The 26,638-nt window shown below is 46.2% G+C and overlaps 1 protein-coding gene across 1 annotated transcript in view; it reads left to right on the top strand.

Moving 5' to 3' along the window:
- The first annotated feature begins 3,512 nt into the window (after positions 1-3,512).
- BMP2K (BMP2 inducible kinase) overlaps positions 3,513-26,638 on the top strand; it is a 95,385-nt gene continuing 72,259 nt past the window's right edge. Inside the window, exon 1 of the mRNA XM_029074170.1 lies at positions 3,513-3,587. The gene's annotated coding sequence lies outside the window, so the exon portion shown is untranslated. The remainder of the gene's footprint in view (positions 3,588-26,638) is intronic.

The following is a 26,638-nucleotide window of genomic DNA, read 5'->3' as shown; positions in this document are numbered from 1 at the left end:
ACCCATGACCTCTGACTCCGAACCCTGTGCTCCGGCCACTAAGTCATGTGTGGTATCGTATTTTCCCAAGCACTTATATATAGTGTTCTAAACACAGTAAGCACTTAATAAAAATGATGATGTTGGTATTTGTTAAGCGCTTACTATGTGCAGAGCACTGTTCTAAGCGCTGGGGCAGATACAGGGTAATCAGTTTGTCCCACGTGAGGCTCACAGATAATCTCCATTTTACAGATGAGGTCACTGAGGCCCAGAGAAGTTAAGTGACTTGCCCACAGTCACACAACTGACAAGTGGCAGAGCCGGGAGTTGAACCCATGACGTCTGATTCTGAAGCCCACGCTCTTTTCACTGAGCCACACTGCTTCTCCAATAAATATGACTGAATGAATGAATGAAGCAGTGTGGCTTAGTGGAAAGAGCCCAGGCTTGGGAGTCAGAGGTCGCGGATTCTAATCCCAGCTCCGCCACTTGTCAGCTGTGTGACTTTGGGCCAGTTGTTTCACTTCTCTATGCCTCAGTTACCTCATCTGTAAAATGGGGATTGAGAACGTGAGCCCAGTGTGGGACAGGGACCATGTTCAACCTGACTTGCTGATATCCGCCCCAGAGCTTAGTACAGTATTTGGCACATAGTAAGCGCTTAACAAATGCCATTATTGTTATTATTACGATGTGCCTAAGAAATGTTATTATGAAATGCTTAAGATATATTATTATGAAGTGCTTAAGAAGTATTATTATTATGAAGTGCTTAAAATACTATTAAGTGCTTAAGAAATTTTTTCATTCGTTCATTCAATCATATTTATTGAGCGCTGATTGTCTGCAGAGCACTGTACTAAGTGCTTGGGAGAGTACTATCAGCAACAAATAGCGACCACCCCCTGCCCGACAATGGGCTCACACTCTAGAAGGGGGGAAGACAGAGATAACATTAGTATTATGAAGTGCTTAGGAAACATTATTAAGTGCTTAAGAAGTATTATTATTATGAAGTGCTTAAAATATTAGTATTAGAAAGTGCTTTGGAAATATTATTATTAGGAAGTGCTTGAGAAATATTAGGAATAGGAAGTGCTTCAGAAATGTTAGTATTAGGAAGTGCTTCAGAAGTATTAGTATTAGGAAGTGCTTCAGGAGTATTAGTATTAGGAAGTGCTTCAGGAGTAGTAGTATTAGGAAGTGCTCCAGAAATATTAGGATTAGGAAGCGCTTCAGAAATATTAGTACTAGGAAGTGCTTCAGAAATATTATTGTGGAGTGCTTCAGAAATATTAGGATTAGGAAGTGCTTCAGAAATAGTATTAGGAAGTGCTTAAGAACCATTCTTGTGGAGTACTTCAGAAATATTAGGATTAGGATTGAGGAATAGTATTGGGAAGTGCTTCAGAAATAGTATTGGGAAGTGCTTAAGAAACATTATTGTGGAGTGCTTTGGAAATATGAGAATTAGGATTCAGAAATAGTATTAGAAAGTGCTTAAGAACCATTATTGTGGAGTGCTTCAGAAATATTAGGATTAGGATTGAGGAATGGTATTGGGAAGTGCTTCAGAAATAGTATTAGGAAGTGCTTAAGTAACATTATTGTGGAGTGCTTGGGAAATATTAGGATTACGATTCAGGAATAGTAGTAGGAAGTGCTTCAGAAATATTACTGTGGAGTGCTTCGGGAAATACTAGGATTAGGATTCAGAAATAGTATCGGGAAGTGCTTCAGAAATAGTATTAGGAAATGCTTAAGAAACATTATTGTGGAGTGCTGCGGAAATATTAGGATTAGGATTCAGGAATAGTATTGGGAAGTGCTTCAGAAATAGTAATAGGAAGTGCTTAAGAAACATTATTGTGGAGTGCTTTGGAAATATTGGATTAGGATTCAGAAATAGTATTAGGAAGTGCTTCAGAAATATTATCGTGGAGTGCTTCAGAACTATTCTTCTTATGGAGTGCTTCAAAAATATGAGGATTAGGAAGTGCCTCAGAACTATCAGTCTTATATGGAGTCCTTCGGAAATTATTAAAAATAATAATTATTAAAAAGATTATTTTTATTAAGTTCTTAGGAATGATGATGAAGAGATCCCAGAGAAGCAGCGTCGCTCAGTAGAAAGAGGTCATGGGTTCGAATCCCGGATCCGCCACCTGTCAGCTGTGTGACTGTGGGCAAGTCACTTCATTCAATAGTATCTATTGAGCGCTTACTAGGTGCAGAGCCCTGTACTAAGAGCTTGGAATGAACAAGTCGGCAACAGATAGAGCCGGTCCCTGCCGTTTGACGGGCTTACTTCACTTCTCTGGGCCTCAGTGACCTCATCTGGAAAATGGGGATGAAGACTGGGAGCCTCCAGTGGGACCACCTGATGAGCCTGTATCTCCCCCAGCGCTTAGAACAGTGCTCGGCACAAAGTAAGCGCTTCACAAATACCAACGTGATCATTATGACTATACGCAATCAAATCCCCAGCGTTTAGATCGGCGCTCTGCACACCGGAAGCGTTTAAATACCAACATTATTATCCTTACTACATGCAATCAAATCCCCAGCGCTCAGGAACAGCGCTCTGCACATAGTAGGCGCTCAATAAATACTACTGGATGAACGAACGAGTGAATGAATGAATGAATGAACGAACGGTGAGTGAATGAATGAATGAGTGAATGAATGAATGAACGGTGAATGAATGAATGAGTGAATGAATGAATGAGTGAATGAATGAGTGAATGAATGAATGAACGAGTGAATGAATGAGTGAATGAATGAACGGTGAGTGAATGAATGAACGAGTGAGTGAATGAATGAATGAGTGAGTGAATGAGTGAATGAATGAATGAATGGTCGCAAGGGCCGGGGCGAGAAGCCCGCTTCGCCCCCGGCACGTGACGAGGGTCCTGACGTCACTTCCGGGGGGGCGCTGCGCCGTAGGACGGGGGAGGGCTGAGAAGAGCGCTCTGCACATAGTAGGCGCTCAATAAATACGATTGAATGAATGAATGGATGGATGGATGAATGAATGAATGGTCGCTAAGGGCGGGGGCGAGAAGCCCGCTTCGCCCCCGGCACGTGACGAGGGTCCTGACGTCACTTCCGGGGGGCTCCGCGCCTGCGCCGTAGGGCGGGGGCCTCAGCGGCCGGGGAGGAGAGCGTTCCCGCCGCCGCCGCCGCCTCCTCTTCTTCTCGTCAGGCTCTTTCTTCTCGTCGGACTCTTTCCTTCCTTCCTTCCCTCCCTCCCTCCCTCCGGGGTCCTTGTCCTCCCGCCGGCGGCCCCGGCCGCCATGGCCCCCGGCCGCTCCCGCTGACACCCCCCCGTCCCGCCCGCCCGGCCCCCGCCGCCGCCATGAAGAAGTTCTCGCGGATGCCCAAGTCGGAGTGCGGCGGGGGAGGCGGCGGGGCCGCGGGCGCGCCGGGCGGCGCGGGCGGCGGGGCGGCCCTCGGAGGCGGCGGAGGAGGAGGAGGAGGCGGCGGCGGCGGAGGAGGAGGAGGAGGAGGAGGAGGAGGAGGGGGGCCGGGCGGGTCGTCGGTCGGGGTGCGGGTGTTCGCCGTGGGCCGCTATCAGGTCACTCTGGAGGAGGCGCTCGCAGAAGGTACGAGGGGGGCGCAGATCCCCCCAGCCCCCGTCTCACCCCGACCCGACGTCCGCAACAAGCCTCTCCACCCCCAGTACCCTCATCAACCCCCCCCCAATCTTCCCCCCCATCTCCCCCCCCATCTCCCCCGCAGCCCCTCCGACTCCCCTCCGTCCCCTTCCACCCCCCAGGACCCCCACCATCCTCCCCCCCAATACTTACAACAACCCCCCATCTCACCCCGCCCACTCCCTCCAACAACTCCCTCCACCCCCAATACCCTCCTCAGCCCCCCATCTCCTCCCCATCAGCCCCTCCGACTCCCCTCCAGCCCCCCCAATACTTACAACAAACCCCCATCTCCCCCCATCAGCCCCTCCAATCCCCTTCACCCCCAATACCCTCATCATCCCCCCATCTCCCCCCCCCAGCCCCTCCGACTCCCCTCCATCCCCCACCACCCCCGGAACCCCCACCAAACCCCCAGTACTTACAGCAACGCCCCATCTCCCCTTCACCAGCCCCTCCAACCTCCCTCCACCCCCAATACCCTCATCAAGCCCCCGCACTGCCCCCCAACAGCCCCCCTCCACCCCCAATACCTTCGTCAACCCCCCATCTTCTCCCAACAGTCCCACCAACCTCTTTCCACCCCCAGTACCCTCATCAACCCCCCATCTCTCCCCCATCAGCCCCTCCAACCCCCATCCACCCCCAATACCCTCAACACCCCCCGTTTCCCCCCACCAGCCTCTCCAACCCCTCCCACCCCTGTACCCCCACCAAACCCCCCCATCTCCCCCACCAGCCCCTCCAACTCCCCACCGACCCCCTCATCTTCCCCATTGCCCCCCCCCCCCAACAGCCCCACCAACCTCCTTCCACCCGCAATACCCTCATCAACCTCCCCATTTCCCTCCCCACCAGCCCCTCCAACTCCTCTCCATCTCCCCTCCACCCCCAATCCCCCCACCAACCCTCCCATTTCCCGTCACCAGCCCCTCCAACCCCCATCCACCCCCCACACCCCTCAGTACCCTCACCAATCGCCCCATTTCCCTTCACCTGCCCCTCCCACCCCCCTCCACCCCCAATACTCTCATTAACCCCCCCATTTCCCCTCACCAGCCCCTCCAACCCACCCCCAATACCCTCATCAACCCCCCATTTCCCCCACCCCGAGTTCCCCCACCCACCCCCATCTCCCTCCACCAACTCCCCCCACCCCCAATACCTCCAACAACCCACCATCTCCTCCCTACCGGCCCCCCCCACCTCCCCCCACTCTCTCCCTCCACCCCCTGCATGCCCCCAACCCCCTCACCAACCTCCCTCCAACCCCCCCTCCACCCTGGGCTGGGCAGGGAGCACGTTACATTGCACGCTCCCAAGCGCTTATTACAGTGCTCTGCACCCACAGGAAACGCTCAATAAACACGACAGATTCATTGGTTGATAGCGTAAGGGAGGGGTGCCAGCGGAGCCAGCGGGCAGCTTAAGTTTCCAGAAAAGAAGCGACCGTGTGGAGAGGTTGGAGGGGGCAGGGACTGTAGCACAGTGCTCTGCACACAGGAAGCGCTCAGTAAACATAAATGGGGGAGTCCCAACCGTATTACCCCCCCCGGATCTCCTCCATCATGGACAGGGAATGCTGGTTTATTGTTATAGGGTACTTTCCCAAGTGCTTAGTACAGTGCTCTGCACACAGAAAGCGCTCAGTAAATGTCAGTAGTTAGGGGGCCCAACCGTGCTCCCTCCCTCTGGGCTGTCAGCTCGGGGTGGGCAGGGAATGTGTCTACCCACTTGTGTTGTCTTGGACTCTCCCAAGCAAGTAGTACAGTGTACTGCACACAGGAAGCGCTCAATAAGTACGATGGAATGGATTGAATGGATGCTCCCCTTACCGCATCTGACCTGCTGAAGTGGAGAGAGGGGCCGGCCAACGATGCCGTCCCCTCGGGGCTCCGGAAAGATGTCCCCCTCCAGACTGTAAGCTCGCCGTGGGCAGGGAACGTGTCTACCCACTTCTGCTGTATCGGACCCTCCCAGGCAGGTAGTACAGTGCACTGCACACAGTAAGCGCTCAATAGATGCCACCCACTGACCCGGGAGGATCCTGGGCCGAAATGCCACCGTCCTTCTGGGCCCTTCTTGGGTCACCTCCCGCTCGGAGCCCTCGACTCCCGTAGGTCTTCTTGACCCTAGGGAACATTTGGGCAACGGCCAGCGGAGACCACTGCAGGCCACCGCCTCTGCCAGAGGATCAATACTATTGAATACCGTCGATACTATTGAATGAATCAAGTGAAACAGCGGCCCAGGAACGGAGAGCCGAAAACTCTCTTCTAGGAGTCGTATCTACTGGCCTTCTGGGGGTCAGTTGACTCCTAAAAGATGTGCCGAGATTAGCATTTTGCGTTTTCATTTAGTCTTCGCGAAGGCGCTCGTTGGAGTCAGCCCCAAACTCATTTCTCCCGGTCATTTGCAGGATCTCGGAAGAGGTGCCCACAGAGTCGAAAAGCACCTGATTGTTAACGTCGTAAAATAACACTAGAAAAGAGCAGTTAACCCAAGATTTATATTGCTGAGACAACCAGTAGCAGCAGCCTCCAGAGAAAGCTTTTTTTTATATAAAGTCAGGAACTTTCTGCCGTAATCACTCTTAGGTGATTTTGGATTCTAGGTCTATGTTGGGTGTACATTATGCTTATTGCATATTTTCATTTCCTTGTGGGGGGCCTTTCTTTCTGTCAAAGGGAGGGTTTAGTGTTGTAAATAGACTTATTGTCATTAAAATTGAACTCTCTTGGGTTAAGATGACTTGCACCAACTCTCCTATTGGAAGCTGACATTCCCGTCTTTTAAAGACACTGGCACAGAAGTAGCAAGGGAAACAGTGTAGGAATAATGTCTTTATTTTCAGGACAATTAAGACTTTTGCAAGGTAACAGCCTATTGTCAAATCTGGAGAGTCCTGGGAGCATTTATCCTGAAAACTAGCCAGTTAGTCTTCACACCTGACAGATATTTGAGAGAATGAGTTGCCAGTGGTGGTACAGCCTGCTTTGGATGCGATTCAAACCATGGAGAGCAATGGGAAGAAGAGAGTAGTTTGAAAATGGTGCTTAACTTGCTCGGAGAAAAGAGCCAAGTTCCTGATGGAAAAGGAAGGTTCAGTTTGCCGAGCCTTATTTGATGGCATTAATTAAAATAGTTGGTCTGTGTTGGTTGATGGTCGATGACTTAATTTGGTCTGTGTTGTTGGTTGATGCCTTAAAATCTAAGAAAATATGTGGAAATCTCTCTCCTCAAATTAGTGTTTGGCCCTGGTATGCTATCCATTTCATGGCCTCTGGGTAGTTGGGAAAATTAAAATTAAAATGTGGACTTCAGCAGGGAAAGCATTCGACTAATTTTTACGTTTTTCTAGTAGTCTAGATTGTTGGGTGGAAATGCGAGCTTTACTTCTGTAACGTTATACAATTTGTGTCATTGTGGTTGCTTTCCATTGAGGTACAAGGCTTGTTTTAAAACAGAAGATGGATCGAGGCCAAGAGCAGCAAATTTATGAGGACTAAAATAGTATTTAGGAAGTAATATCGCAAATTTTTGAGGGTTTCTCTTTGTTGGGGATTGTACTGCACCAAAACCCCCAATTTCTGAAACACACAATGAGCAGTAGGCTACGATCTGTAGGTATTTTATGAGGAAATCCTCTTGAGGATCTCAGACAGAGCCCCCCCTTTTCCGCAGGTCCCCCGCCCCTCCGCGTCACCCCGACTCGCTCCCTTTGCTCTTTCCCCTTCTTCCCACGCCGCAGCATTTGTGTATATAGGTACAGATCTATAACTCCGTATTGATGCCTTTTTACTCGTTTTGAGGAGTCTAGATCTATAATTCTATTTATACTAATGTCTGTTTACTTGTTTTGATGTCTGTCTCCCCCACTGTGGACTGTAAGCCCGGTATCGGCAGGCCTTGCCTCTCTTTATTGCCAGATTGTACTTTCCAAGCGCTTAGTCCAGTGCTCTGCACACAGTAAACCCTCGATAAATATGACAGACTGAATGAATAAGTCAAGTATTTATAGACCCCTTCTGAAGGTATTGAAATGGCTATTTCATAACCTGATAAAATTCCAACCAAATAAGACTTTTTCCCTTTTGAAGGGTTTTTAAGTACACTGGCGTATCTGTTGCAGGAAGCTGATTATTCAAACTAATTGGGATGGACTAGATCAGGTAATGAAAAGTTTAGAAAGCTGAACAAAATTGGATTCATCTCTTGTGGTGAGACTCAAGCTTGGTTTCAGTGGCTGCAGCTTATTTTTCCTCAATCACCTGAACCAGTTGTTTGGAAAATTGGGTCTTGGATAATCAACTTTTTTTAAAAAATGGAATTTAAGTGCTTACTATGTGCCAGGGACTGTACTAAGCACTGGAGTAGATACAGACTTATCAGGGTAGACGCAGTCCCTGTCCCACATGGGGCTCACCGTCTTGTTCCTCATTTTTACAGATGAGGTAACTGAGGCACAGAGAAAAGTGACTTGCCAAGGTCTTCCAGGAGACGAGTGGCAGAACTGGGAGGTAGAACCCAGGTCCTTCTCCCAGGCCCGGGCTGTACCCCTTTATTAAATACTTTGAATTGTCAGGTGTTTTCAGGATGAAACTGTAGAATGAATGGGGTTTTCTATAGTCCTCCTTGAATGAGAAGGATTAGCCTGCAGATAAAGATAGACACTGGTGTTTATTGCACACCCACTCTATGCAGAGTGCTGTACTAAGGGCTTGAGAGAATACAGTAAAAGCAGAAGAAATGGGACCAATCAATATGTAGTTATTTTTCAACAGGAACACTTAGGCACCAAGTATGGTAATGTTGGATTTTTCAGGGCCTTCTGAGTGGATTCCTTGACTATTTATTTGCACCAGTGGAGAGTAATGTGGTCGGTTGTCATGTGATAGTCGTAACAGCCTTTAGAAACAGGAAACAACTGAAGTAAAATAAGATGATTGGCTGAAACGGACTGGAGATGCTTTAGATTGGAAAAGGATTGCTCATTTCTTTGTTTGTGTCTTTTAGGAGCAGTTATTCTGCGTCTAATGGTAGCTTTTTTTTTTATGTTATAGCATTCTTTGTCAAGACATACAGATTTCTTTCAGTTGCTCCAATGAGCAGATTTCAGATAGCCTTTATGCTAAATGGTTATTCTTTTCTTAGTTATTCCGTAGTGCCATTTTTTACATTTTACAGAGCCGTTTGTTAAATTTCGTCAGTGGGCCAGTCAGCATTTTTTTTCCATTCCCATGAATTTGCAATCAGTAAAGATTCCAATTTTGAGAAAGACTCTTTCATAGAGGTCCAATGAAGTTATTTTAGGTTTTGTAGTTTCAACTGATGATGGTAGAAGAAATTACAAATCTGGAGTTCCCCATGAACATAACTGAAACCAGAATCTGGAATCGGTGCAATTTGAGATGCCGAGGGTGGATGTCACAGTGATATTGAAAAGCCTGATTGCCTGTAATTTCAACTGGCCTGAGTGGATTACATTTGGCCACAGGTGTTGTATCTGATTTATCATACTGAGATTTTACGTTTCAATATAAGTAATTTGACTCGTTGACTTTTAATTGTAATGTGTGGATCAACAGTAAAAACTGAAATTAAAGTGCAGTGGGGGTTAGCATTCATCAGGCTAACAGGTGCTACTTTTTTTTTTAATAGTATTTGTTATGTGATTGCAATGTGTCAAACACTGTTTACTGGGCTAGTTACAAGCTTATCAGTTTGGACACAGTCCCTCTCCTACATGGGGCTCACAGTCTAAAGAGGAGGGAGTAGGATTTAATCCCCATTTTACAGTTAAGAATACTGAGCACAGAAAATTTAAGTGACTTGCCCAAGGTCACACAACAAGCAGTTGGCATAGCTGGGATTAGAGCCCAGGTTTTCTGATCCCAAGACCCGTGCTCTCTTGGTTGTTAGTATGCTGTCATCTTAGATTAGTGTTCCAGCCTGAAAATTTAGAGATGTTTTTGAGCTGGTGAAAGTTCTTTGAGTGGCAGCACCTTTTTTAGGACCTGATTAAGACCCAAGACCTTCCTGATTGGACTTCTGACAGCAGGAGATGCAATATATGGTGGTCACCCCACAGTCCTCTGGCCCATTGCAGAGCTTTCTTCTGTCTACCAGAATCTCTCCTCTCATGCCAGAATCCCCACACTGACAAGCTCTCTTGGCTCTAACAGCGCTTTTTGCCTCCTGCTGAACTTGTTCAACCAAGTCGCGAGTTGGAGGATGAACAGCCAAAGAGTTAAAGCTGCCACACTGCATTCTGGAAAGGGCAAAAGTCACGACTCTTTGTTGCAGGCTTTCAAAAACACACCTGCCAGTCCACTGGGGTAGGTCCTTTCTCATGAGAGCCCCTGGATTTCATGGTGGAGCTTTCTTCATTAGCCCTCTAGGCTACCCGAGAGGGGAAGGGGAAGAACAGAAAGGTGGATGGCAAAGAAATACGGGAGTGGAAGAGGGAGAAACAGGGAAGGCAGTTGGATAAAGGAAAAGGGTAAATAACTCGGTAGCGATAGGGCGGGGGCACGGAAAGAAGGAAGAAGTGTGGAAACAAGCTGAAATCTGGTTCTCCTCTGCCGTGATTATTTGTGCACAGCATTACATTTTTCTGGCATAGGTTCAGTATCAGTCAGTGAGTCCAAACTATGACTGATTATCTTGCGGTTCTTTGGATGATTTTTTTTTCAATAGCATTTGAGTATTTCCTCTGGGTAGAGCGCTGTACTGAGCTCTTGGGAGTGTACAACAGAACTAGATAGGATCCCTGCTCCCAAGGGGTTTACAGTCTGACTGGCTGGTCCGCTGAGCTCATTCCACTGGGCACTGGGCATTAGTGTGGATTTTTAATTTTTCCACTGTGAAGCCCATGGTCAGACCATAAGCCTTTCGGGCTTCCGCAGTCCTCCCCGTGGTTTCCCAACGCTTCCATATTTAAGATGCGACCTGGCAGTTTCACTTCCTTGCAACCATCAGGGGAACCTCGGGAGTGGTAATTTCTTGTCGCTTCCTTGGAACCAGGTGTGTGTGAGAGACACTTCCCTATCTAGGGTCTGGCTTCTGCAATTGCGTGTTCAAGGGAAAGACGGTGTTTAGTAAGCTCTTATTTCGTTTACGGTGTTTAGTAAGCTCTTAGCGTTGTGGTCAGGGAATGTGTCTATTGTTGTACTCTTCCAAGCACTTAGTACAGTGCTCTGCACACAATAGGCACCCAATAAATGTGATTGAAGGAATTAATATGTATCATAACTGTGCCAAGAAGCGTACTGGATAGAGCGTAGCTCTGGGGGAATCGGGAGATCCGAGTTCTAGCCCTGGCTTTGCAAGCAGGGGGATGTCTGTTGGGGGTAGGCCGTCAGTTTATCCCCTTTCCCTCCCCAGACCACCTAGGACATTTGGGAGGTAGACGGGTCCAGTAGGGATCCTGAAAAATAGATGGTTGACATAGCGAAGATTGCAGTAGCTGATAAGGCAGTTGCCTGCTAGGTTAAAGCCACTATGGCATGGCACCAGCAGTCAGTGGGTTCTGCGCCCAAGAAAACCTTCGCGTGCGCTGTGCGACGTACCGTTTCCCCGCCTGCCTACACCACTAGCAGGGGTGAGAGTGTCAGAGGCTCCGTGTAAATGAATCAGTTATTTTACACAGGTTCCTGACAGTTCTGAAATTTCCAATAATCTCAGCCTGAAGCTCATCCTTAGTTCCCCTTAGGAGACTCCACCAGCTCTCTGGGTCAAGTGCTGGGGTAGCTAGAAAACAATCGAATCAGATACGGCCCTTGTCCCACCAAAGGCTCCCCATCTTCTAAAGGTGAGGAAACAGGTAGAGAGAAGTTAAGTGACTTGCCCAAGGTCACCAGTTGGAAGATGGCAGAGCTGGGTATAGGGCTGAGGTGCGGTTCTCAATCCGTCACTAGATCTCACTGTCTTTCCCAGTGCTAGATCTCACTGCCTTTCCCAGTGTTTGCAAAAGATGGGCACTATGGTTCCCAGCGTAACTTATTTCTAATAATAAGAATAATGTTGGTATTTGTTAAGCGCTTACTATGTGCAGAGCACTATTCTAAGCGCTGGGGGAGATACAGGGCAATCAGGTTGTCCCACGTGAGGCTCACAGTCTTCATCCCCAGTTTACATATGAGGTCACTGAGGCACAGAGAAGTGAAGTGACTTGCCCCCAGTCACACAGCTGACAGGTGTCAGAGCTGGGATTCGAACCCATGATCTCTGACTCCCCAGCCTGGGCTCTTTCCATTGAGCCACTCAGGTGCCGTGATTTCCGTCCTCCTTTCCTCTTTGCTCATTCACAGGCAGCTTTCAGAAGTGGGAAGGTCTGCGCTGGACTTTCCTGGCCACCCTCGTCTGGATTTTACCGCTGACGCTCTGTCTTTCAGTGTTGGATTCTGGAGGAACTGAATTTTAGTGCCACAGTTTAAACTCTGCTTTCCCAATCAGTTCCAGAAAATCAGTTCTTCCTTTGGAAGCAGGGTCGTATCACTGGGAATTACCTTCACTCCTCCTGAATTGGTTTTTATCCGGACCATTCTCGCTGGTTTGTGGTTGTAGTTTACTCTCTGAACAAGGGTAAATGAAGATGGGCAACTTGAAACCTGCCCACTGTGATTATCGGAGGTGACTTTCATCGTTCTTACTAGAGACCTTACTTTTTATGCTTTTGCTGTTAGATTTTTATGCCTTTTCTGCTCAGTGAAACCAATGGGAATTTGGTTGTACTCTGCGAGCAGGTGGGGGGAGTTTCCATTATACTCAAAGATTTCTTTTGTCATTGTTACTGTTTCTAGTGCGACTTACCCACCTCTGAGGGAGTGTGGGAAATAAAAGAATGAATGTGATTGGAGGGCTTGGAGTTATGTAAGGAAAAGCTAGTAAAAAACTATGAGTTGACAGTATAATTTGTTGGGACTAGCTAAACACTTCAGTAATCACTAAATATTTAGTGTAGGCTTATTTGAAAATTAAAATAGAAAGCATTTTATGACCAAGATTCTTAACAGCTTTCCAGTGAAAACTCTAAGATTAGATCTTGATTAATTTCCTTTTTCTCCCCCCAAGCATATTTTTAAAAAGTGAATTTCTAATTCCCGAGACTGTGTATTCCCTCCCGGCAGTACTGTGAGTTTTTGCCACACTTAACGTCCTACGTTAAAAAAAAAAAAAAAAAAAAGGAAAATTACTTTTAAAACAATACAGCAACTCTAGTTCTACATTTTGTCTTTCAAGTTGAATGAACCAAAGGAATCAAGAGGCGTGAAGACTAAACTAGGCTTAAACCATTCAGGTCAGATTAAAGTTCCTTCATTTTTGAGCCGGACCCCTCGTTAAGAAAAGTGATGATCAGTTCTTTTTTTAAAGTAGGGGTAAGTCTCCAGCTATGCAGTACAAATGAAAAATGCAAACTTTCCTGCTCACTTTCTTCCCCAGGAAATGGAAGGCAGCAGCATCGAGAATGAGAGTCCTCTAGACTGTAAGCTTGTTGTGGGCGGGGAATGTGTCTATTGTTATATTGTAATCTCCCAAACGCTTAGTAAATGCAGTAAGCGCTCAATAAATAGGATTGACTGACGGTGAGGGTCCACAGGGAGTGCCTGGCCACGCAACAGTAGCTTCACTCCAGTGGCTCCATGGTCCAGTAGTTTGGTTCGTTCAGTACAAAGACAGTTGTATTGAGCACTAACAGTGTGCAGAACCCTGTATGAAGCACTCTGGTGAAGGGGCCGTACTTCTGGGGGTTATGCCGGGTAGCATTCCTCTCCCCATAGGTGGACAAATAGCAACCCTTTATGGGTTCCGTTACTGTTATAGATTGGTTTCACAGCTGCTAGCTCTGAAAAGCAGCAGAACGGCTACACTTCTTCCAACTTTAGCTCAGATAAGTCACTTTCTGTCCCTCCTCAGTTCTCCCACTCCCTTTCGCGCTCCTTTTTTCTTCTCCTTTTCCCTTCTTCCTTTCCCCACTCCCTTTCTCCTCCACTCCCTTTTCCTCACAACTGCTCTTTAGGCCGGCTAGTAATAATAATGGTATTTGTTACGCGCTTACTGTGTGCCAAACACTGTTCTAAGCGCTGGGGTAGTCGCAAGCTAATCAGGTTGTCCCATGTGGGGCTCCCAGTCTTAATCCCCATTTTACGGATGAGGTCACTGAGGCACAGAGAAGTGAAGTGACTTGCCCAAAGTCACACAGCTGACAAGTAGCGGAGCTGGGATTAGAACCCACGACCTCTGATCCCCAAGCCCGGGCTCTTTCCACTGAGCCACGCTGCTTCTCTAAGCACTTAACAAGTACTTTTATTATTATCAATCATACTTAAGTGCTTATTGTGTGCAGAGCACCATATTAAGTGCTTGTGAAGAGTACAGTAACAGAGTGGGTAGACATGTTCCCTGCCCACAAGGCGCTTACAGCATCCCAGCAGCGTGGTTTAGTGGAACGAGCTCGGGCTTGGGAGTCAGAGGTCCTGGATTCTAATCCCAGCTCTGCCACTTAGCTGTGTGACTTTGGGCAAGTCACTTCACTTCTGTGCCTCAGTTACCTCATGCGTAATACGGGGATTAAGACTGGGAGCCCCACATGGGACAACCTGATTAGCTTGTCTCTACCCCAGCACTTAGAACAGTGTTTGGCACACAGTAAGCGCGTAACAAATGGCATTATTATTATTAGCCCTCAAGGAACTTAAAATCTAGTAACAATCCTCCTTGTACAGCTTTTCAGACACTGGATAGGAACACCTGAAGGAGGAGCACCTAATTACCATTTCTGTGCCCAGAATGGCCCTGTTGTCTCTCTGATTATCTTGGAGCAATGCCCATTGGCATTTGGATTTGCTTCTGAAGAAAACTCCGGTCCCAATAAGCACACAAACTAAAGTGATGTCTGAAACAAAAGAGTTTGGTGCTTTCCCCTTATAGTTATCAAACCTCAGACACCATGAAGGTAATTTCTCGGTTCTCATTTCAGTTTTTAGTCATCTCAAGTGGAGAATATGTTTTTAAAAGGTGCTTTTTATATCCTGGGTATTTAGCTCAAGACCGATGCATTTTTCAGGCAACTTTATGTGGCGTTTCTATCAATTGTGTCTTGAACTCATCTGCTTCACTAGCGTAAAATGCAAATGTAGCAAAATGAAGTATCAAAGGTCTTAAATGAATTGCAGGCCAGGGAAGTGGGATCTTCAGAGTAGAGGTACCGTGTTTGATGTTAGCCTTGTTTTTCAACAGTTCTGGTGAGATGACAAATGGGAGCAACCTTTTCTTTCTGCAGGATGCAGCTGTGTTCTGCAGTAGAAACAAAAGGAAACAGTCTGAGATATTTACTCCACTGCTTATCTAGCAGATAAATTGGATTTAGGCCTAAGCATATTTAGTGCCCCAAACTAAAGAGTCAGGAACAAAATGGACAGTTTTTTTAACCTGAATTCACATTTTCCATCTTATGAATATTTTTCATGACAAAACACTTCGGGTAGCCATGAAAGCAGGTAGTCATTAAGGCAGGAACGTGTCTACCGACTCTCCCAAGAGCATAGTACAAGTGCTGTGCACACAGAAAGTGCCCAGTAAATACCATTGCTTGATAATTGTGTTTCCTAGTGCTCGTGCTTTCTATTTCCTAATTATGTGCAGTATATGTCAAGATAATATGAAACCATCACCTGCCTTTTGGATAGAAATGGTAGTTTTCCATGGTTCCATCGCTAGGTGTGTGTGTGGTGGGGGGGAGGAGGGTTGCTTCATTTCTCTCTACGTTTTAATATTGCAGACACATTTTTCTATTTAAATTTTTTGCAAAAAGTCAGATCAGTCTGATCCTGTGTTTTTAACTATAATTGGGTTTTGGGCATCAAAAGGTCATCCAAACTCATGGTTGTCAAGGAGGGCCACCCTCACCCTGTTCCCCCAAACATCTTAGATGCTACTGTTGGACCAGAACCTAGGACTGTCACGGCCCTTGTCTTGACCCGGGAGGTGGGTGCTCTTCTCTTCCTACCTCCGTGAGGCAGGTTACCAGTCCTCCAGAGGCCGGTGTAGAATATTTCCGAGATGGCAGCTGGGAATTGAGAGCTCTGACTTGTAACCCCAGTCCTGTGTCGCTTGGGGAAAAGCTGCCGTGTCATTGGAGGTGCACCGCTCACTGTCCGCTTTCTAGGACCTCCCACTCTTGAGCTAGGCACGCTATATGAAGGGCCCAGATCTGGCCCCAAATGTGATGTTTGTCTGGGTGGGCCCAGATAGGTTTCTGGGTACAAGGAGTTGGCAGTTGGGATTGTCACAATCTCTGCTTTATTGAAAGGTGGCTCTGGCCAGGGGTCAACTTGCAGTGCCTTGGGGACCCAGGTCCCTGGGGCCAGGCTGGGCCAGGTTGGGACGGGTCTGATCCTGATTGGGCTTAGGCAGCCCTCCAGGGTAACCAGGCCTGTCGGAAGCGTTCAAGACTTACTTTCAGGGTGTTTTGGGGGTTGGGAAAAAATGTGAGACATGAAGACACCCATTGATCTGGACATTCCCTTGCAATGTATTCATTCAGTTGTATTTACTGAGCGCTTTCTGTGTGCAGAGAACGGTACTAAGCGCTTGGGAGAGTACAAAAGAATAATAAACAGACCCATTCCCTGTCCACAACGAGCTCACCTTAGTCGATCCCTGGGCTTTGATGGAGAAACAGGGCTTGAGCTCCACAGTTGTGGGGTGACACAGAGTGGGAGGGGATGCAGGTGAAGTCTCGGGGACCCTATGCGTTTGCGCCTGGGCGGCTTTTCATAGTTTTTAAAGAAAACAGTTGAAGTGAGACAATAAATAGAAATGGAAGGTAATTGTGAATTCAGTGAGCTAATCACCGGAAGTAACTATCTGGTATTAAGTTGGGCACTTGGGGAAGAGTGGTTTTCCTTTCAGCCAGCTACATGCCATCATGCTCTAGTAGCCGGATTGACTGCGTCGCCTAAAATGCCTAATTGGCTTCCAGTTATCAGATGAAGAGACTGGGATGAATTAGAGGCAGAATTACTTGAATGCCACACTTCCCCGGTGATCCCTTTGTGGAGTATTGCTCACTCCTATTTTCCCATTTGTTCAGAAATCAGACTGGATGGTCCTAACTTTTCTTTGACTGACCTGGGAATTTGGGTCGCAGGCTGATTCAAAGCAGTTATTTTTCTTTTCTGACTCTTTTAAATGAGGGGGAAAGCCAATACTTTTTATATCGTGGGGCTGAAATGATGATGGATGTTCTGATACGGCATCCAAAAAGTTTGGTGCTCTACTAGATCAAGTCTAAGGAATGTTGTGGGGGGAAAAGAAAGCAAGGATGGGAATTATGAAATCTATGTAGTCACAGATAAACACCAATGTTGAAATACCGTTACAGTGAATATTATTGTAGCAAAAGCGCTGCTGTTTTTTTTACGATCCTGCCAACTACTCTTAACTCCACTACATGTTTAGTCATGTTAAAAAAATAAAACCCCAACATAGAATTCCATAAAATCTAGCCCACCTTGTCATTGATGATCAACTTTCCACGTGTGACCGGACGGAAATTGTTTCCTAAGGAGGTGATTCTGACCAGTTTGAGTCTGTGGAGACCATCTAACTCAGACCTCCCTGAAAATATCAATCAAGAGGGGGCTACTGTTCCTTCATAGAAATCAGAACTGGACTTTTAATTGGATGTAGGGTGCTGAGTAGGGAGCCCCATCTTCCCTACCCTGTGACCATCCCCTAACCTGCTAGCTAAGTCAGTATGGCGAGAACACAGTAGTGTGTATGTGTTTCCTCTCCATTCTCACCTCCACCTCCAATCTAGTCAGTCCATCAGGGTGCTGAATTTCTGGTCTTCAGTGCGGAATTAAATGGGATAGTAGAAGCATTATAATGGAAATTCATTCTAGTGAAATAATTTTAGAGGTGTTTGGATTTTGCTTAAATGCTGGTAAAGGAAAGAAAGTTTTTTGGGTTTTTTTGGCTGAATGAATTGCATTTAAAAGTCTCTCCTCTTAATTCTTTGGTTTAAGCTAGTTAATTCAGCTTCTCAAAGCAAAAATGTGCCATACTCCATCAGAGGAGATACCATGTCCTGAACTGGGATAACTGAATAAGAAATGTGAAATGGTGAACAGGTGCAGAAAGCCCGTGTGCCCTGCGTGGGCATGGCCAAAGAATTTTAGCCTGAGCAAAGCGAGCCAGGAAGTTTCCAAGGGACTGAAATCCTCAGACAGTATCAGAGAACCCAGATGGCCCCGGGTGTATTTTCTATCGGTGCAGGGTTCCGACTTGCGGCGCCAAACATTTTTGTGTCGCATTATCGGTTCCAGCAGAGAAGAGGCAAGCAGGTGATTGGAAAGGAGCCAGGGAGCTTCTGGGGCCCAGCAGTGTTTTGGGAAAAGTTGCTGTGGCCAGCTGCGGTTCCGTCTCCCCAAGCCTCTGTCTTTTCTCAAGAGGTGGATACTGTAGAAAAACAAAAGCCAAGTGGAGAGGGGACCCTTTACAGCATGCATGGTCCGATCAAGGCCGATTCTTTTCTGAATGCCCTCTGACTGCATCAGTAGCAATGTCAAGCACTTAGTGGCAGTGCTTTGCACACAGTAAGCGCTCAATAAATGCGGTTGAAGGAGTGAGAAGAGAGGCAGTGTGCTTAGTGGGTAGAGCAAGGGCCCGGGAGTCAGAAGGACCTGGATTCTAATTTGGCTCTGCCTCATGTCTGCTCTTTGACCTTAGGCAAGTCAGTTAACTTCCCTGGGCCTCAGTTCCCTCATCGGTAAAATGGGGATTAAGAGTGTGAGCCCCATGTGGGACAAGGACTGTGTCTGGTCTGATTAGCTGGTATCTATCCCTGTGCTTAGAACAGTGCTTGGCACATTCTAAGTGCTTAACAGGTGCCATAGTTATTAATTTTTTTATTATTATTATCACACTCACCATACCTCTTCATTGATTACTGGCTTTGCCGCAAAGGCAGCTTCAACAGTAAACTCAGAAAACACTCTTGGGTTAGAATGACTTTCTGAAAAGGCAACACTTGGGAAATTGGATCCAGTGCAGCAGTTATAGAGGTTGGCAAATACACTGCAAGTGATAGATTAATGAGAAAATCAATGCTTTACTTTTATGCTTACTTGCCCAGTTTTTTAAAAAAATATCATTTGCTTTTAAACACACCACCATGTCCTTCGGTAGGGTTCTGCTGCAAAGCATGTTTTCACTATGCGTCTTGGCTAGAATCACGTTCACGGTTTGGGGAATGTTCATCGGACTCGTCTATTTAGAGAGAGTTTGAGACGCAGAGCCAGAACAAACAGCTCGTGTGCATGAGCACAATGTCAGAATGGGTGAATATAAAAATAATAATGATAATTGTGGTGTTTAAGCACTTACTATGTGCCAGGTCTGTCTGCTGTGTGACCTTGGACAAGTCACTTCACTGGGCCTCAGTTTCCTCATCTGCAAAATGGGAATGAAGATTGTGAGCCCCATGTGGGACAGGGACTGTGTCCAAAATGATGACCTTGTATCTACCCAGTGCTTAGAACAGTGCTGGGAACATAGCGCGTAAAAAATGCCACAGTTATTACTAAGTGCTGGGGCAGATATAAGATAATCAGTTCTCACATGGGGTTCACTGTTTTAAGTAGGAGGGAGAACAGGGATCGAATCCCCGTTTTGTAGTTGAGGGAACTGAGGCACAGAGAAGTGAAGTGATATGCCTGAGGTCACAAAGCAAGCAAGCGACAGAGCTGACTTGGAACTCAGGCCTCTGTTTTAGAGATTTGGTGCTCTTTCCACTAGGCCATGCTGCTTCTCTGATAACAGTATGTTTTTTCTTAATTTGAGGCTTTACCCAATGTATCGTTGCTTACTGGAACTGGGTGTGCCTTCCCAACCAACCACTGAAAATAGATTTCCCTATTAGGTTGTAAGTTAGGTTTGTTTGAGAGATCTTTTCGTAAGAATTAAGTCAAAGCGTAGTAGAGAAGTGCTCATTTGCTATTTCACGTGAGCTGTGAACTCGTTATGAGCAGGGAACTTGTCTGCTAATTCTATTGTATTGTACTCTCCCAAATGTTAGTACTGTGCCCTGTGCTTAGAAAGCAACCAATAAATGCGAATGATTATTCTGCAAGTGCTGTGTTTTTTGGTAGTCGGTAGGTTTTTCCCCCTTGAGAAAGGTTGGGCAGAGTACGTCCCAGGGACCAGATCTGACTTCCCATCACATCCATTCTACCTTTTCCGTTTTAATGTTGTAAAACACACAACCTCAGATGTTGCGGTGTCTCAGCTGAAACCTGGGATCCACTGCTCCACATAGACCCGTGTGCCGTGCAGAGAGATCCCGTCGAATCGATGAGTGGCCCTTCTCAGGTAGCAGCTGTTTTAGTATGAGGAGATGAGATGAGGAAAAGGCAAAAACAGTGACATGAGTGGCAAATATCAAACAGGCGAGCGAAGGACACGCTGTTATGCAGTGTGGTCAGGGCTGTTTGTTCTCTGCTTTGGGTTTTTCAGTCACAAAGAGAAGCAGCATGGCCTCGCGGTTAGAGCACAGGCTTGGGAGTCAGAAGGACCTGGTTTCTAATCCCTTCCCTGCCACTTGTCTGCTGGGTGACCTTGGGCGTGTTGCTTCATTCTCTAGGCCTCAGTTCCCTCTTCTTTAAAATGAAGACTGTGAGGCCCATGTGGGACAGGGACTGTGTCCAATCTGATTAACTTGTATCTATTCCAGTAGATACTGGAACATAGTAAGCACTTAACAAATACCATTTAAAAAAAACAAACCACAAAAGCCCCCCCAGATTCCACCATGTGCTTGCACTCTCTTTCTCCATCTCCCTCCATACCTCCTTCCTTTCCTCTCCCTCCCTCTCATGCTCACCCCCCCCTCGCAAAGATGAACTTCACCATCAAAGACGTATCATATACACTCACCCTTCGTAATGGATTGGCTCCAGACGGCCATTTGATTGGTGAAGCAGCTGTGCTTTTGGCCATAGTGACCGGTAACCTGGCTCCGAGCCATAAATCCTCTCCTCAACCCCTTGTGTGCATTCACCGAAGGCCGAGTCAGTTGGTGGAACTGTAACGATCGTGTCTCTAAAATCCCTTCTGCCTTCCCTTCCCTCTTCTCTTTTCTCCATTACTTTCAACCTCTGTGCATTCCCACCTCTTCCTGCGATCCCTGGAAGAGCCCTAAGAAATTGGGAACGCGTCCCCTGCCAAAATAATTGTCCGCTCCTGAGCTGGAGTATGAACTCATTGTGAATAAGACCAGACTATATAACTTTATTTTTGCCTTCCGTACATATTGCAAATCACATTGTCGGTAGTCTGCAGGGTATAGGGTGTGCTTGGTTGTCACAATTGGGGTGCAGTCTTTAGATGGTTCCATCATGGACTTTAATTTTATTTATGATATTTGTTAAGCACTTGCTATGTCAGTCATATTTACTGAGTGCTGACAGTGTGCAGAGCACTGCACTAAATGCTTGGGAGAGTACAATACAATAGTAAACAGATATAGTCCCTGCCAACAATGAGTTTACAGTATAGAGGATGAGCTTTTGTGACAGGCTCTGTACTAAGCACCAGAGTGGATACAAGCAAATCAGGTTGCATACGGTCCCCGTCCCACGAGGGACTCAGTCTTAATCCTCATTTGACAGATAGGTAACTGAGGCACAGAGAAGTGAAGTGACTTGCCCGAGGTCACACAGCAGACAAGCGTTGTACCTGTACTAGGACCCAGGTCCTTCTGACTCCCAGGCCTCTCTTCTACTCACTAGGCCATGCTGTAATTGAATATGAACAAGGAATCAATCGGTAGTGTTGATTGGAGCACTTTCTGTGTGCAGAACACTGTACTAGGCTCTTGGGAGAGTGCAGTATCAGAAACTAGAGAAGCTGTAGAAACCGGTAGAACTTATCCTAAGAATCAAGATCGGGAGGAAGATGTATTCATTTGTTTTGCTGTCAGTAGACAAGAGGAGATTGATCCACATCTGGTGGTTGTAAGAGGAGCTGGGGTAAGAATTCCTTGCTGCTTTTCTTTTCACTCGTAATCTAATGGGTAGGGGAATAAGCTTGAACTGTCATTGTAGGAAAAACCGGTTTTCCCAGCATAAAGACTAGTTTGTCCTGTTTCCCATCGTCTGCCCCATAACATTAAGACAGACCCATTGGAAACATTGTAGAATCTTTGTTTTCCTCCTTCTTTCAGCCCTCCCCAGATTGCTTAAGCCTTTAATCCCTTTCTTAAACCAAGGTCTTCTATGAGGCCTTGAAGTAACAGATCCTGCCTCTGCTGCTACTTTTCTCAGCAGGTTTTTGTTTGCGGAGTAATTACAGAAGGCACAATGTTTACATGTCACCCTCGAGTTTGCTATACTAACTGCTTGCTTAAGTATCGAAGTGTCAGCAGCTCTGTTGGAGGAGGGGTGGTTTTGAAATGCAGCCCTCATGGAGCAGACCCAAGGCAGAGAGGCCTGGCGGGACTATTACTTGCCCCCTTGGGGCTGTTGGGCTTTTAGTGGCCGTTTAGTGTCTGTGGCCAACTGAGCAGTCTGTCCATCAGTCGTATTTATTGAGCTCTTTCTGTGTGTAAGCATTTGGGAGAGTACAGTAGAACAGATACATTCCCCGCCCATGGAGGATGAGAAGAACTCTATGTATTTAATTATATTGCGTTTTGGCTTTAACCTTGCTGAGGTTCCAAACCACGAAGTTGTACGTGTTCTTTACAAGCAACTTGTAAAGTTGCCTGACCATTTAAAGAGGAAGCTTGGACAAAATCTTTCAGAGTAGAGGTTTGCGCAGACTGGTTCCCAAAGATGTTTATGCCTGTTGGGCTTGGGTCGTGGAAGGCCTTAGGTTATACTTATCCTTCCAAGTAGAGACTCAGATATTTGAGCGTAGGGGTTTTTCGTTACTTTGTTGCTGGTTCTTTCTCGGCAGAGATTTTTAAAATGAACTGTTATGGAGGACACATTTGCCAAATTTTCCTGACGAAGCTCTGGAAGCCCTAAGAAATCAATCCAGTAGTTGATGCTTTGTACTAATTTTTTGTTTTGCACGCTTTCCCCCAGCCATAATTCTTGCCCATTTTATTAACTGGAACAGAATTTATCACTGATGTGATTCCCTACTCTCACTTGTACTTTTCCTCACAAATTCCTATTCTGTTGTATGGTTTGGGTGCTTTTTATTTAATATGGTTAACTAGATGCAAGTGGGTAGACAATAGTTAAAATGAGAACCGTTGATATTGGCTTCATTTCTAAACTTAAAGGAAAGTGTTTTGCAGCTCTGCAGTTGGAGTAAATTTTCATTTCCAGATCATCTTTGGTTGCTATTTAGTCAGATGGCATTTGTGCAAAAGCAGCTTTCTTGAAGTGCAGGAAACCACAATTGCCCTCAATCCTAAAATCATTTGCCAGACTTCAGGCAGGAAACAGCTGAAGTAAAAATATTCAGATGGGAAACGAAGTGTTTTTTTGAATAGAAAAATTAAAGACCTCAACTTTCTGCAAAGATGAACTTCTATTCAGGTTTGAACATAGGGTTTGATTTAAATACCCACATTCTGCATAATTGGTTATAGTGATCTTCAGAATTGAAGTTTTAAAACAACTAATTCGGGGGAAAAGGATAGGCTCCTTTTCGTTCTAGAGATTGTATTCTGAATGTTGCCTTCTCAGAAGGAGTTACTGAAATATTTTAGTGTAAAATGACACCATGCCAAAGTACTAACACATGTGGTTATATTTTAGAAAATGGGCAGTGTATTGAGGTTATCAATTTGGTGGCCACCTGACCAACGTTTTCACCCAAAAGTGAAGTGTTATCTGCCCTCTGCCTCCTATCTCTTTTCAAATTTCAAATTGTAAAATTCAACCAGAAAGGCTAACTTTTCATCTTGGCCCTGAGGTGAAAAGGAAGCAAGTATTTTAGGAGTGGAGTCTGAAGACAGCGAGGGGTCAGGTTTCAAACAGTTGTTAGGGTTTTGGGTTTTTCCGGCCCTGATGAGAAACATTTAGATCTCCTCAGAGGCCGGGAATAAGCAAGTCTGAGAGATTAGATTTGAAAACTATGGAAAGGCTCCTTTCCACCACTCCTGTGGAATGGGTTGAATTCAGGAGTTTCACATTGGGTTAAAGAGATGTGCAAGTAAGAGCAGAATAGGTAGATGCGATCTTCCTTCTCTTTCTTCTTTTCCTCCTGCATATCCTACTCCCCTCTTTCTCAGTCATTTTTCTAGAATTTGGCCTTTTGTAGATTTTGCTACCCAAGTCAGCATTTGCTTAGTGAAGATGCTCTGCATACAGTAAGTGCTCATCAATTGATTAGTTGTGATTTTGTAAAATCAGATCTGGCACTGTATTCCAGCATTTTCTGCTGCCCCTGAATTTTTTTTTTTTTAAAAAAAGCCGATCCAAAAAACTAAAGGCAAACCGCTTTTGCTGAAGTAATGCCAAGGCTTCGGCTTTTCCCTCGCTGTTTCTTAGAACTTAGCCAATTAAAGTGCTTTTATTTGCACCATATGCCAAGTGCCATTCAGAATATTTAGGCCGTACCTTTTATGTTGCCTTTTAATCCCAACCCTTTGGCAAGTGGAGAAAGGAAGGTCCTGTATCCTTTTCTGAGCAGAGCTTGTCTGTGATTGTGAGAGGTGGGAGGGGGAGAAGGGGATGGGGAGGGGGAAGAGAAGCCTTAAGGCCTAATTACTTTTGGACCTTCAATTACTAAGGAGTGGTGGAACTAGAATGGGCCAAGCACAGTGTTTGATTCCTGCTCTTTCAGAAAGGAGGCTACCTTGGGGGCTTGCCTTCTGTCCCCGCTACCCTCTTGTGACCTTTGACTCTTGGGTGTATCTCCCTCTTTGTGGTGGTTTCAGGCTGGGTAGCTAGGAGAGTCTAGTGTCTTCTGGTCTGCAAGCTTGCTGTGGGCAGGGAACGTGTCTGTCACTGAAGCAGCACGGTGCAGTGAACAGAGCACGGGTCTGGGAGTCAGAAGGTAATGGGTTCTGATTTTGACTTCTCCACTTGTCTGCTGCGTGACCTTGGACAAGTCACTTCACTTCTCAGTTACCGATCTGTAAAATGGGGTTGAGACTGTGAGCCCCATGTGGGACAGGAAATCTGCCCAATCTGGTTTGCCTGTACCCACCCCAGCACTTAGTACAGTGCCTGGCACATAGTAAGTAACAAATACCATTATTATTATTATTATATTGTACTCTCCCAAATATTTAGAACAGTGCTTTGCTCGCAGTAAGCACTCAATAAATACGTTTGAATGAATGAATGGTAAACCCTCACTGTGAGCCTGGATGCATGAAGAAATAACAAAGGGCTGCCTAATAGGAGCTTGAATTTGAAGAAGAGAGGGCGAAGACACAGAAAAAACCCACAAGTGATATTTATTTGAGTGCTTACTGTGTGCAGAGCACTGTACTAAGTGCTTGGGAGAGAAAGTCCAATACAGTAGAGCCAGTAGACTGAATCTTTCCCACAAGGAGCTCATAGACTAGAGGGGGAGAACTTAGAAACGTATAAGAACCAGAAGACTACAGGAAAAGAAGAAATTGATATGTCTGCCCAAATGCCTAAAACAGTGAAAGTTTTTATAGTAGTTTTGTGATTCCCAGGATAGTACTGGATCCAATCTAGAGTAATGATGATCTGGATCATCTGGAAGCAGCATGGCTTAGTGGATAGAGCACGGGCCTGGGACTCAGAAAGACCTGCGTTCTATTCCGGGCTCTGCCAATTGTCTGCTTTGTGACCTTGGGCAAGCCACTTAACCTCTCTGGGCCCCAGTTATCTGTAAAATGGGGATTGAATGTGAACCCCAGGTGGGCCAGGGACTGTTTCCAATCTGATTAACTTGTATTTACTCCAGTGCTTAGAACAGTGCTTTGGCACATAGTAAGCGCTTAACGAATTCCATTTTTATTATTATCTGGAGCCATTGTTTTGTTGACGTTCCAGAATCTTGGACACGGTTGCCAGTTATCCTGAATATCTTAGTTATCTCTATCACCTAAGTGGCCCAGGTAGCAGGAGGCATGTAGGTCTTGGTAACTTTTGTAGAATTGGCCTCTAGTACCCGGAGATCTGTTGGGTTCTGTGGAGACAGACGCATTGTAGTATGACCAAAAGGATGGATGGGATGGCTGGGACCATAAAAGGCAAATTTTGGGAAGAGTCGGTGGGTAAGGTGGGAGTTTTTAGTGGAACTTTGCAGCAAGGCAGTGTGATAAGAGCCAGGACAATGGGGACTGACGAGGGCAAATGGTTTGTGGGAAGGGGAGGCAGGAGTGAACAGCAGACCCGTTGGGCTGGTGCCGAACACCCGAAAAAGACCTCAGAGCCCATTGCTGAGCGACAGCAGTGGTGTAATCTTTTGAGAAGGGGAGCGATCCGACCGGATGACACGGTTAAGGAAGGTTATTCTTGCTGCCCTGGTAGCTCAGACTGGAGCAGGAAGAAGCTGGAAGCAGGAAAACTAGGAGGGAGGCCATTGGGCATTTCTAAGGCTGATGCTATTGAGTTGGAAAAGGAGAGCGATCTGGGAAGAAGAATCGGAAGTATTTGGTGACAGATTGGCTCCGGGGAGTAAGTGCGGGAGAGCAGATTATTATTATGTACTTCGTTAAGCCCGTAGTATGTGTCACGCACTGTTCTAAGCATTGGGATAGTTACAAGTTAATCAGGCTGGACAATGTCCCTGTCCCACGCGGGGCTCATAGGAAGAACAAGTATGTAGCCCCCTTTTAGAGTTGAGGAAATTGAGGCTTGGGGAAATTGACTTATCCAAGGTCACACAGCAAGCACTTGGCAGGGCCGGGTTTAGAACCCAGGTTGTCCGACTCCAGGCATGAGTTCTTTCTTTTAAGCCCCGTTACTTCTCTGTCTTCCTTGATTTCAAGGTATGAATCTGGGCAACTTAGACAAGGGGAGGTTGGGAAGAGGTAAATTTTGTACGAAAAG

Source organism: Ornithorhynchus anatinus, chromosome 10 (assembly GCF_004115215.2).
Source record: "Ornithorhynchus anatinus isolate Pmale09 chromosome 10, mOrnAna1.pri.v4, whole genome shotgun sequence".
In the NCBI taxonomy this organism is placed as follows: Eukaryota; Metazoa; Chordata; class Mammalia; order Monotremata; family Ornithorhynchidae; genus Ornithorhynchus; species Ornithorhynchus anatinus.
The sequence above is the reverse complement of the archived record's forward strand: the minus strand, read 5'-3'. Positions and strand labels throughout refer to the sequence as shown.